Source organism: Motacilla alba, chromosome 14, assembly GCF_015832195.1.
Source record: "Motacilla alba alba isolate MOTALB_02 chromosome 14, Motacilla_alba_V1.0_pri, whole genome shotgun sequence".
NCBI classification, from domain to species: Eukaryota; Metazoa; Chordata; class Aves; order Passeriformes; family Motacillidae; genus Motacilla; species Motacilla alba.
Window position 1 is genome coordinate 8,059,402 of NC_052029.1, and position 13,309 is coordinate 8,072,710.

Consider the following 13,309-nt stretch of genomic DNA (forward strand, 5'->3'; position numbering starts at 1 on the left):
GCGGGAGCGGCGGTGTCTCACCGTCTGGCGGCACTTCTGCCGGGACTGCGGCGCGGGCAACTTGGGGAAGTCGCCCCGGGGCTCGCGTTCCCGCACCCCGCGTGGGCGCCTCCCGCAGGTGCCGCGCTGCGGGGCCGGTCCTGCCCCGGTCCGCGGGAGCGCCCGGGGGCCGCGGTGCAGAGGCAGAAAATGCGCCCGTGGGAGCCTCTCCCTTCCCTGGGAGAGGGATCTCTCGTGCCATTCCCCGCGCTGCCTGCCGCGGGCATCCCAGCATCCCCGAACTTCGCGGGAGAGCCGCCTGCCCCACACCGTCCTAGGGGTTTGGTTTAGTGCTACTTTGCTTTTTCCACCCTGTGGGACCAGGGAAAAGCGCACAGGCGCTATTCTTTATTGCACAGTTCTAACAGGCCCGGGAGGTGACGGGGAGTGAAATGTAATGCAATCATTTTATTAACCACTGACAACTCAGGGACACTGAAACTGTGCCCACGCAGGATGAGGACCTTGTCTTTTATCTCATTCTTCTGCAAACTCTCGGGTTTTCATTCAAATGTCTCAGGCCTGAAACCAGAAGGGGTTGCAAATCTGGCTCTATTGCCAGTTGAGTTTTCTATTTTTGAATTTTCTATTTTTGAATTTTCTATTAGGCATGTGAAAAAGCAAATTAACAGTGTTCTTGCAAACCTCAGATATGTAGCACCACTACTAGTATTCTCCAGCTCAGGAGAAGCTTCCTTTGGTTTTCATTTTATTCTTTCAGCAGTAGGCTTACATTAAGTACGTGATGCCTCTCGAAGTGCATGCTTAGTGCTGTTAGTTTCTGTATTTTTGTTTACATCCTTGAGAGAGAAAGCAAGAACTTGGGGCTCAGAGGTGACTTACCCTTGTAAATTACAGTGAGTGGTTTGGCCTCGAAAGGCTGCAAAGAGCTGAACTCCTGGCCTACGAGTACTCCATCACTAACATTTGGGGCAACTTGTAGCACGTACCCATCCACTGAGTGCAGATCCTGCTCTGCTTTCTAGATGTGAAAATTAAAATTCTAGTTTACTGAATTCAGTTTTTGTCTCTACACATAATCTTATCTTGGTATTTGCTGTGTTCATAAATGTAGCTACTTAGGTTCCACTGTTTTCCTCCGTCACCTTGCCTTCTGCCTTCTTGTCCATCAAGTCTTTTATGCTGTCAGCTCTGTCTTCCCCAGCTTTTTCCTTTCTGGTCTCTCCGCGGTGGGTTATCAAGGTTGGCAGATGCTGTTACCTGGGCAGGCAGGGGGCCGGGAGAGGGCAGGCTGCACCTGGAGCTTCAGCCCCGCTTCCCAGCTCCCCAGACTTTCTAGGAAATGATCCTCTTCTGTGGGCTCGGGGCTGTGTTGGAGCACGCACTCTAAGCAGTTGTCCTACAAATGTCCTGGCACGGTGTCCAGTTTGCCCTGGATGTGCTGGAACGAGCGCCGGGCTCGGGTCGAGAGCTCATTGTTTCCGTGCTGGCCGCACGCAGACACTGGATGTGAGTGTTTTGATGCTGGCAGTTATGAATCATATGCCTTTTGCATACAGTTTTGATCAAAGACCTAAAGATGGAGCACTGGGGTTCTGAATAGAAAACATGCTTTAAAACACATGCTGTGTGCACCTATTTTCTCCTCATTATCTAAATGACTGGTATGGTTCACACTTGGTTGTGCCACAATGTCTGACTTGGATATTAAAAAAATAAAGGGCAACAATGCTCAAAGCAAGTGGCAGGGTACTTAAGAACACTTTGTCTAGAGGTGATTTGGCAAGGCTTCTTCAAGATGACTTTATGGCACTTGTGGTTTTGCTTAGCCTGCACACTGGGAAGGAGCCACCAGCCTTCGTCCGAATACAAAACCTCACTCTTAAATATCCATCTATTGACTGCAGTGTGTGCTTGGTGGAAAAGTTATGGGGAAATTGTCTTTGTGCAGCCTTCTGCCTTAAAAACTTGGCACCTGTGTTAAATTGGTAGGAAAAGTTACCAGTCTTGCCTATGTTACCAGTCTTGATTTCCAACTGATTTTCTCAGGAAAATCTCTGAGAAATGGAATTGTGTAAAGGAAGATTTTTTCCCATTGTGTTGTTTGCTCGTTAGAATGCAATTTATGTAATATCCAAGCAAAGTTAGTATCCTTCTCAGTCCAAGTTTCCCATAGTTTGTGTATGTCAAATTGTTTTGCAACAGTTGGAGAAGCTGGCTGGTGTGAATACAGTGGTTCCATTATATCCACATGTCTTGGGTTAAGCGCATCTGAGGGGCCCTCCAAGGATTTTTCAAAGCTTTCTCAGTCTTGCATTTTAACAAAAAATAGTATTAATTTCAATGTGTCTTTGGTCTGTGAGTGGAATGGTGAGCTTTAATGCATTTTGAGGAGTATATTTTTGAAAGGCTGCTAAATGTTCATCTGTGATGTAGTACTTGATCATGGTTTTTGTACTTTTTAAACTTGCCCTGCTAACTACCCTTATTTGAGCCTTTATACTAAATAGTTATGCAAACCAGATTTCGGATACTTGGCAGAAGACAGTGCTTTTCAAACCTATGTCTGAAAGTTGCCATATGAGGCTACAGTGCTTTTATTTATCTTGTTTTTAATTTGTCTCAGTCCTGTGTAAAAGACTGAAATGGGGGTCCCTATTTTACTTTACTGAGTTAGACATAAGTAGTGTGAGGATTTGGTAATTTGTGTCTGTGGGAAAAGAAACCTAATCCTTTGAACCAGGTGTTTAACATATATTTAGATTTTTATTAAGTGCTGTCAGATACATGCAATAAGCACTATCATTTGGTAGATAAAATAACATTGTACTGTACTAAAAGGTTTGCCACTGTACCTGCATGTAATTGAATGGGATTTGCCAACTTGGCAGGAAGAAACAATTTTGAATTGAGCAATTTTGCAACTGAAAACACTTACTGTGCTAGATCCCCTGACCAGCTACACCTGGAGCCTTCATTAGTCATAAGCAGTTTCCTGCAGTTGTTCCATATTTAATTAAACCAGCTTATAGATACTTCTAAAGTATCAGCTGTATTGTCTGCACTGATTTCAGCGTGCACTTGCAACCGTTCTGGCAGCTGCACCCCTTGCACAAGCTTTATTCATGAGGCACAACTCAAGTGGCAAAAGCACAGAAGAATTAAGCTCCCTTCTGAGAATGGGTTGATTTTTATGGAAGGGGCTTTATCTTTGAAAAGTGTGCAACAGCTTTTTGTGAAAATACTGTAAGCATGCAGCTCAGTCTTGGGTTTCCTTAGTGCAGCCTGCTAGCGATGGTGGAAGGGGCTCGTGGATGTTGGGAGCCCAAAGGGAAGAAAATGGGATGCAAATCTCTGCTTTGGGGCTGCTGAGGATGAGAGGGATGTGACAGCAGAGCATCTGCTGCTGTGATGTTGCGCTGACAGGCTGTTGTGCATCACAGGGATGCACTTGTGCTGCCCAGCTGTGGCCCCTGCCTTGGAATGGGTGTTGAAGGCACTGTCTGTGGGTACGTGCTGCTCCTTTGTGCCTCCTGCTAGCCTTGGGTTTTCACTGCTGCCTGTTTTGCCATAAAGCAGAAATGCCAGGGCACTGTTACTGTCAGTTCAGTGAAATACAGCTCTTGCCTGCTGGTGTGGGATCAAAGCATTTCTTCAGTCTGAAATTTTGTGTGTTCTTTTAAAGAAAAGGTATGTTTCTTTCAGCATGAAGCTGTCAAAGGAACCAAACATATCGATAGCTCAAAGTGTTGAGATCTGTAGAATGAAAAGAGAGTGTGTTTGGGGTCAGTGAGCAGTTTTAATTCCAAGAAAAAGTTAAGCCAGAGAGGACAGTCCTGCGGATCACCAGTGCATCTCCTTACTTTCATATCTCTAGTGGGAAATGTGGTATTTTTTCTTCTCCTGGCAGTGTGGAGAGTGAGGCTGGGTCCTCCATGGGCTGATCAGCTGAATGTGCTCAAACCTGTTTTTTCTTGCTTTTTCCTCCCTTGTCACCTCCTGGTGATTCATGCTGAGCTCCACCAGGTTAAAAGGTGTAAGAAGCAAAAAGTAATTACAATGTGTGCCTAAACTCTGTAATCCCTGTTGGCTACTGAAGCTAGGAAAGGCATCCAGGAGCTGCTCTGCTCCATGCTAAGGGTTATAAAAACTGGGATTAGTTATAACTAGAAGCAAAGCAGCAGCAACTCTAATGCTGGGAAACACCTTGGGAATCATACAGGAAAGAAAACCCAGGAGGCTTTACTCCACTTTCTCTAAGGTTCATCCATCAATTATTTCCCCCAGCCTTTTCCAAATGCTTCCCCAAAGTAAGACCAGTGCAGAATTCACCTTGTGTGTCATATAAGAGCTTGAGATTCTTTCTGTTTTGGAAATGAGAGCTTTCTTTTGAAGTGTATCTGCCCCTGGAATGTTTAGATTGTGCAGGTGGATTCCCAGCACTGTTTTGCTAAAAACAAGCACACAGCCTGGACCTACCCTGTGCTGAGCATCTGTGTGGGAGGTTCAGGACAAGTGAGTTTCTGGATGGAGCACAGCTTTCAGTGCAGCACAGTGGTAAAGCTCAGCTTTGCACAGGGGTGGCAGAAGGTGTGCTTTGAAGGAGGGAGCCTCTTCTGTGGATGAGGAACTGGGCTACTGCGGGAAGAGTCACTGTAGTCCCTGGGAGTTCACTCTACAGAGCTGCATTTAAGTGTCAAATGAGCTGTTAAGCTCCATTAAACAAGTGAGTTTTCAAGAAAAAAAGGAACTATCCCACCACTGGTTTATCCTTTTTGTTTCAATCAGTGAATATATAGGTTCCATATATATATAGGCACAATCAAATGGTACCTATTTAAATATATTCCACTCTAAGTATCTTGTTGATGTGAACCTGTGGCCTCAGTAATTTAATCTGAACACAGGAAGTGAGGGAAAACTGGTTTTCAGAAAAAATTTACAGACCTGAGAAGTGCAAAGAAGCTTAATGTGAGCTAATCATTTGTGTGTTAAACTTCAGTCCAGAATGAATCAGTCTCTGGAAACTGAGTCTCACTTTAGTACACCAGGCTCAGTGGAACTGCTGAGTTAAGGTACTCTGCATTGTGAATAAAATTAATAGCATCAAGCTATTATGTGACCAAAAATGATGTATTTCTTGGAGAATGGGTCCATAGTTCTGACTTGGCTGTTAAATACAGTTTTACTTATTATCAGGAGCTTAATCATGCTGTAATATGGCTTTAATAACAATTGAGAAGGAGAATGGAGACAACTCATCATTTGGTAATGGCAAAGGGGGGAGACAATTCATCTGCAGCTGGAAGGTGCATAATCATTTTTGCAAAGTCTTAGCACTTAACAAGGCACACATTAATAAAACAAACAAATCTTTGCAGCAAGAGAAGTAATGTATGCATCATTTAAGGGGAGTATTAGAGCCAGATTAGACTGTTGGTCTCATGCAGCAGTTACCTTGTTAAGCATCTTCTCTGCAGGAATGTGTTATATGAGATGGATCAGAAGCCTTTTCCAGGCCACTGGTGTATTTTCTGTTGTGTTTTTTATTCCTCAATGTGTGATGGGATTTTGCAGATGTTCCCTTTGAAACAGAAGTGTTTTAATTTTTTAGCAAGAGAAGACCAGCTGTTGTACAGGGGATGTACAAATCCCATTTACTTCCTGTCAGCTATTGCAAAATGAGTACATTTTGGTGTAAAAGGCCCTCATTACCTGCCACATACTTTGGTTCTATTCCGAAACATTTTTCAAAATATTTCTTCCTTTCAGCATTGGAAGTCCATGATCTGTGATATGGCATCTAATTAGTGTTTGCTGAAGGGCCAGTAGTACAATGGAAGCATGAAGTGATCTTAATTTGTAGCAATTGTCAAATTATATAACCTCAAGGATTAATTTTAATCAAATACTTCCTGATTTTTCTTTATAGTGTTGAAATTAGATCTGGCACTTCACTGAAGCTTTTGCAGTGACTCTTTAATTGGAATACAATGTCCTGTATTTTTTTCTTTTGGCTTAGGCTGATGGGATGTCTGATTTGGGCAGGGGCATCCCTGCTCAGAGGGCACGTGGGTTCTGGTGTGTATGACTGGAGTTTGAGGACTGGCAGTTCCAAGTGTTTGAGTCTGATTTTTAGACTTGGAACCTCAGTCCTTCATTTTTTTAAAGTAATGATAGACCTTTGATGCTGTTCCACAGACGACATGTTGAATGGGAGACAGCTCTGTGGGACAAGGGAAAGTTGAAGTCTTGGTTGCCTGCTCTCATCAGTAACCTCCTGACATCTTTAGCAAAGTGTTTAGGGCCACATAGCCAAGGTGACAGGTAGTTTTGGGTTTTTCAATTATCGCTACTCCAGACTAGTCCTCTTTGGTCTGATAATTGTGGTTTTTATCTCTTTCCTCCAGAAGAGCCAAGCCCTGGCAGGTCACAACTTTATTCTTCCCTTTCACACTTGGTGCTGCTGATTAGGGCTGTTTCCTTTTGTGGGTGTTTGGGTGTTTCCTTTTTAAGCTTGGGTTGAATCTCACAGACACGTGGGGTCCGAGGCCTTGTCATGAGCAGAGTTGAGTGTCTCCAGAAGGCAGTTCAGCTCATTTGAGGTGTGCATCTGTGCAGAAGCCTGTGCCTCTTTGCCAGCAAGGCAGGGGCCATGGCAGTGGTGCTCAGGTACCTGCCATGCGTGTAGGAATCCATTTCTCTGGATGCCAGGTCTGGTGTTTGTCTTCCCCAGTCTGCAAAGTGTGCTTGATTGCTTAATTAATGTCCCATCCTTCATGGAAGCAGTGTGGGTTTGAAGTGATCTGTTCTTGTGATGCAGTTGAGATCTCAGCAAGGGCCAGGAGCTTGTCAGCTGCCATGCATTGGTATAACTCCATTAAAGTCAGTACAGACCAGCTGGGGATGCTGGACCCACAAATGTAATTATTGTTATAATGAGAGCATCAAACAAGTAATCATTATTTTTACTCTCTCTTTTCATTTCAAAATGAGAAAATTATTTCCTCTTGGATCACTGAAAGTAATTTACATTATGCACAATAATGGTCTACATGAAAATATAATTATTATTCATTTGTATGGCACCATCTGGGCACTAGAAGCTTCACAGACACATGTGAGGAAAGGTCCCTGTCTTGAAGAGTTTACAGGCTGAATAGCAAGTTAGAGCTGCTAGCAGTTAAGCAGAATCACAAATGGAACTTTTCAGCATTACCATCAGGGACCTGTGTAGCACAGGACTTCCACAAACCCTGCTTCAGGGATTCCTACTCAGAACTTCCCTGTGATTGGCACTATACAGCCTGGGGCTGGGATAAGTTCAAGGATTGATTAGCATGGATGGATCAAGAAAGAACACAGCAAGAGGCTAGTATTATAAATTGGCTGCCCAGCTAGTTTTGGGCAAGTAAAGGATATTTCCAGGCTTCACTTGGAAGCACAAAATGGTTTTCATGCCTTGTGGACCTGTACTTCCTATGGAGTAATTCCCAAGCTTTACAACAAATACAGGACTGAGCGCTTTACTGAGTGAGGATGCTCTGGAAGTGGAGAGACCAGGCTTTTATAACTGTGTGGATATAAAAATTGAGCAACGTGTAGCATTACCTAAACATATATACAGTGTAACCTTGCTGAGTACTGAAAGGGTCAGCACAGGACACTGAAATCATATGACTTCTTATTTTTAGAGATGATTAGAGAATTCCTCCAAGGGACAAACTATTTATAACACATTTATAATATGCTGCTTTTTTATGATGAAATTAAACCAATAAATGAATACCAGTTAATTAAAAAAGTTAGCTAAAAAAGATTTCACACTAGTGTGTAGTTGACTCTGAGGTCAGATCGTGAATGCTTCCCACATATATTTTGTTTTCAAGCTACTGTTCTGTTGCTGTTCTATTATTAGAGAGTAAGTGGGATGCTTATTTAAAACAATTCTACAAAGCTGAATGACACTGCAAACTTCAGTTTAACTTGGATTTGGTTGAATGAGTCATGGACACTCATTTCTGCCTCATGCTGCAGCCTTTGCTTGCCCTTCAGATGTACTTTTTGGTTCAGTTAGGATGGTGAAATCTGAGTATTTTTCTTCAAGCTGATGCTATTCGCTGACTTTTTGTGGTGGTCAGTTTTGGATTTCATGCTGTCTGAATTTCTGAGACATATCTCATTTTGTTCTTAAAACTCAACCTGTTTCTAGTTATCTTTGTTCTTTATAATTGCATTCTTTCTGCTTCGGGAGCACACACGGTTCAGTTAAAGTGTCTTCTTTCAAAGAAAAAGCGTGTGGGGTTGTGACTGTATTGACTAAAGTGAAGCAAGCTCCCTGAAACTACATCCAGCCTGTTCACCCTTACTTGGGAGAGACACAGTGAACCTGAAAAATGACATTTCCAGGGGAACTTTTTTGTTCTTTAGAATTGCACCACTGCATGTCACAGAGGCAAGTAGAGTCCTACAGTTCTGCCTGTGAACTCAGTGGGGTGACAACTGACACCCACAATGAGGAGTCCCACGGTTGCCATTAGTTATTTAAGGAACTTTTTTCTCTGTGTGCCTGGAGCTCCAAATAAATAAATGGCCATCTCTAATTATGAAAATGTAAACTGGAGTTCTCTGTGGAAGTGGAGTGTTACCAGAGATCTGGATTGGAATCATCTTGAACAGGCATGTAAATAAGAAATAATCTATTATCAAGCTAATCCTGCCTTGTAGAAAAGAATAATGTCATGAAAACTAGCAACTTGTCAGCAGAGATCCACATTTGGCTAGCTGGGGATACATCTTGGCACCTAACTGTATTGACTTAGATGTTTACAGGCTTGCTTATGCTCTTAAAACTTGCTGTGGGTGCCTGACAGCTGTTCAAATATGTAAATAAGAATTTAGGTGGCTACTGTATGGCATGTAAGTTCAGCAACTTGGTCCACAGTGTGTAAAACCAAGGAAACAAACAGAAGAGGAGTGAGTGTAGTAAACAAAGCTGTTAGTGTGTATGCACTACGAGAATAATAATACTTTGCACAGCTACTGTGTCTCAAACTGCTTACATTTTGGCATTCACTGGAATTGAGTTTAGTCACTCAGTGGCAGAAATAGAAACTTGGAGGTGCTGCCTGCTAGCAGAGTACATGGAGCAGCACCTCAGCAATGAGCTGCCTTTTTGGCAGTCTTACAACAAAAGACGTGAAAGTCTTCAGCGCAATATTTTGATAAGTCATTGATACTTATTAAAATAATAATTATGACAATAATTATAGCTGTAGCTGGCTCTGACTGAGCTGCTAACTGAGTAGAGGACAGGGGGAGGAGGGTTATGAATATTCTTGTGAAGCCATCTGAGTGCTGCTCCTCAGCTCTGTGCACGCTAATGAGGATGTTTGTGTGTATTTGTGCTGGTCCTGTGCAGTGCATGGCAGTGCCCGTGTGCTGGGTGGGTCCCCCCAGGAGAGAGCTGGAGATTCCTGTGCAGTCTGTCCTGCAGGCAGCTCATCACCCCTGTGTTCATGTTCCTAATAACAGATATGATCAAATGGGTGACAGTGTTTTACAGCAGTACAGTGATAAAAAGGTGCAATAAGCTCCTGGCCATCTGGCTTTCTGTAGTCAGCTCTGTGATGTTTGCTGTGTCTCACCTTCACAGCAAGACCACATCATCCCATCCCCAAAGCCCGGGTCAGGCCTCAGTGATACTGAAACCAAAGGAAAGCTGGGTAGGTGTTGCAGGTAGCACTGAAGCTGTGATGACACTGTCCTGAGCCTTTCTAATCTAATTCAGTATGAAACATGTACACTGGCCAGGCTGCCACCACACGACCTCCTGTGCTGAGTGACTGCAAGTGATTAATGACTGTTTATTAGGAGAAGATGGTCACAAACCTGCTTGCTTCATGACAGTGTAAACAGAGATTTCTGCTCCTCACCCTCAACCCCCAGTTAAAAAATAGTGTTTTTTTTTCTTTGCTTTCTTTTGAAGTTGTTTTTTTTCATCCCTGGATGTCTAAGAAAAGCAGACTGCACTGGCCTTTTCCTGTCCTCCTGTGTGAAGCTGCAGTGGGCATCTAGAGTGTGAGTTTAAGGCTGCTTGCTCCCCTTGGTTAGGGCTTCAGTGAAATGTGACATGAAATGGGCAGGAGGATGAGCTCGTACTGCAGGACAAGCTCCTGTGTGGGGAAGAACAAAAAGTTGGGTCAGCTGCAAGACTCCATGGGACCTCTGAGAACACAGCTAGTTTAAAAGTTGGATAACTATAAATGCATTTATTGTGCTTTGAGAGGACAGGAATTTTCCAGAAGCGAATCTCATAACAAATAGCCATTTTAAAAGGTAGCTGATGCAGAGAAAGAACCAGGTTAATTTGGAATTTTGGGTAGGTTTGTGTAGCCTAGGACAGTAATTCTACAGGTGCTGTGGGATCCACGGGTTTAAGCATGTATTTCATACAGCAAAATTTGACCTAAAGGTATTTTATGTGAAAGTTGTTGTAGGGTTTGTTTGCCATTATGCAACCAAATATATAAGTTAAAAGATTTCAGACAAATTTGATGCAGTTATTCAAAGTGGTTTGGGGTTTGTCCATTTTAGTACCATCACTAGTCTGAATAATGGTCTCCCAGAATGTTATCAATAGCTTTTTCTGTAGTTGGAGTTCTTCAGGGGATTTTCACTTTCTAGTTGCACTGATGTAAATTTACAGTAATTCCCATATTGAGGACAATGAATGAATAACTGGAAGGGGAAAAAAAAGGATCTTGCAGGCCAAATGGTTGATCAAAATCTCAATTTTTTGGACAATGTGGACAGCTCAGCAACTGCTGGAGCATTTTGCTGCTTTTGAAGTGTCAGTGTAACTTTGCAGAGCATATTCAGCAGTCATGCCCTGTGCTCCAGATGCTCCCTGTTTGTGGACTGGTGTCACCTGGAAGGGATAAGTGAAAGGAAGCCCTTGAATTTCATACTCCCCTGGATTCAGCCTCAGGGGTGTGTTTGCAGTTTAGTTACCAGAACTAGCCCAGCTTTGCTCTAAATTCTGCCACCTAAGCTTCACTGCTTTCAAGCCTTGGGTAGGCAATGAACGAGGTGCTGTGCGTTTTGTTTGCTTGTAAATGTTTGTATGCTATTCTTGGTTTTAACACAGCCTCCTGTACTCACTTCCTCCTCGTCCTTGGACAATTCCCTCCTGTTTCTGGGGCTGTTGTCAGTGGCTGCAGAGGCTGCTCCAGGCTCCAGCTGGGAGTCACTGGGAGTTAAGGCAGTGACTTCAGCAGCTCAGCTGGGGCTGTGCTGGTAAGAAGTGGATTAAGGTAACTGGTGAGGAAAGTGCTTCAGGTTTCTATTCCACACTTGGTAAATAGTAACTCCATTATGAAATACTGTTTCACTGTTGAATAAACTGGTTTGGGTTTTTTTTTTTTTTCTTGCTTGCTGTCATTGGTAAATTGCTGTCTTCCTAACTTGTGTTGTCCAGTTTGAAATACTGTTTCCTGTTGGCTTAAAATAAACCCTTCTGCAGCATTTTCCTGTTTTATGTTGCCTACAGAGAGCAAAATGTATCCTTAAAGGTTTAAATCTGTTGCTACGGTTAGGATGGTAGTTTCGTAGCAACACAGAGATACCACAGGTGTTACAATCATCTCTTTAGTAGAGAGTTGGTGGTTTGGTGGTTTCTGTGTTTCTCCCCTTCCTGTTTACTAGAGTAAAAGGTGTTCAAGACTCGATTTTGCAGCTCTCATGCAAACAGAGGCGTGCATGCATACCTGTATTCCATAGTGGTCAAATATTTGTGGTCAAATGTAAGCAAGAGTTACTCAGGCTAGAATTTTCCAGACTGAATGTTGCTTAGAAAGATCTTGCTGTGCAGCATGCAGTTTAAATGACTCTAGGATGTAGCAAGTCATCACTTCATCAAGTTTGTGCTCTTTCAGTAGCAGATTCTTTTAGAACATCTTCATGTTTAGGGTTGGTTCTACCTTTGATCATTGTCCTGTGTAAGAATGATGTGTGAGAGATTTTTGTACAGAATTGATTTTGAGACACCTTTGTCAGCTAAATTCCACCTTTTTCAGTGTTCTCGGTTGTTTGCTATAGGATGAAGATGCAGATGTGTAAGAGCTCGAGTAAAACAGCACACTGAGAATAACCTGTGGTTCTTCAGAGCCACAGTGTCTTCATTAGCACATAGAGTGCAGATGTGGATAAAAAATCAGTCAAGAATAATCTTGTGAATATGATTGTGTTAGGGTGGGTTTTTTATGCAGCCTTTGTATTTTCATTGAAATTGTTAAAGTGAAAAGGGTCTTAAACATAAAGATTGTTATGTTGTCCTAAAGTGTTCCAGGATGCTAGGAAAAAAAATGATAGTAATACTTCTTTAAGTGGGTTTTATAAATATAGCTTCTGTAAAACTAATGTATAATGTTCTTTTCTGTTCTGTGTTCTGAATGGAATTACCTGTGATAGGAGAGATTGGTGGTGCTGGGCAGTTACAGCTTGAGTTCCTGCGTATTTCTCTTGGCAGTGGTGGAATTATTTAATGATCACTCTCCATTTTCAGTGGTTTTATGTGTGCTGAAACCTAAAATTCAGGATTTTTTTAAGGGCTCTTCATATTCTGCTGGCCATGTTTGGTCTCAGTGAAAGTTGTGGAAAGTTAATAATTTAATTCCATGCTGAATTAGTACAGATGCTCATGCAGGAAGACTGTGCTGAGTTTTGCATTGTGGCAATACTATGTTGATGGCAGGTGTGCTGAATCCATCTCTGTTGCATTATGCTTTAGCTCTGATTCTCTCAGTCAGCTTTTTACAGGGCATGAGCTTCAGTGTGTGACTGGTGAACTTCCTTAGGCCAGATTTGAAGGGAATGGATGGGGTTTCTGAATGGGTTTAAAATGCCTGCTTTGTATTCAAGTGGATTACCTGTGTTAGAATTTAATTTAAATGTATTGATCCCCACCTAAGGAATTATACAAATTACCCATAAGTGATGATCAGCCCAGGCATCTGCCAGTGTGAGATTAAACTGCAAACATTTACGGTGAAGTTTGTGTTTATGCAAACATTAATGTTGTTATCTTGTATTCAGATCAGCTTGTACAGTGTGCCAGTGCCAAGGGCTGGTTTATGGTGATTTTAACAGTTGGCCTCAGTGATCTTACTGTCATTTCCAACCTAAATGATGCCAGGATTGTAGGAACTGAACTTTGATGAAAAATAAAACAAAGCCTCAGGGTCCAGAAGAAAGGTGCTCTGTCTGTGTGGCAGCAAGTGGATGTAGATTCACCTCCCGGCTTTACAAA

At 42.6% G+C, this 13,309-nt stretch overlaps 1 protein-coding gene across 5 annotated transcripts in view; it reads left to right on the forward strand.

The window, feature by feature from the left end:
- XYLT1 (xylosyltransferase 1) overlaps positions 1-13,309 on the forward strand; it is a 179,360-nt gene that overhangs the window by 371 nt on the left and 165,680 nt on the right. The window contains exon 1 of one of the 5 annotated variants that reach the window (XM_038151857.1): positions 10-13,309. This exon is cut by the window's right edge and continues 16,243 nt beyond it. The exons of the other annotated variants lie outside the window; for them this stretch is intronic. The gene's annotated coding sequence lies outside the window, so the exon portion shown is untranslated. Of the gene's footprint in view, positions 1-9 lie in introns of those variants that run through there. 5 annotated transcript variants of the gene reach the window in all.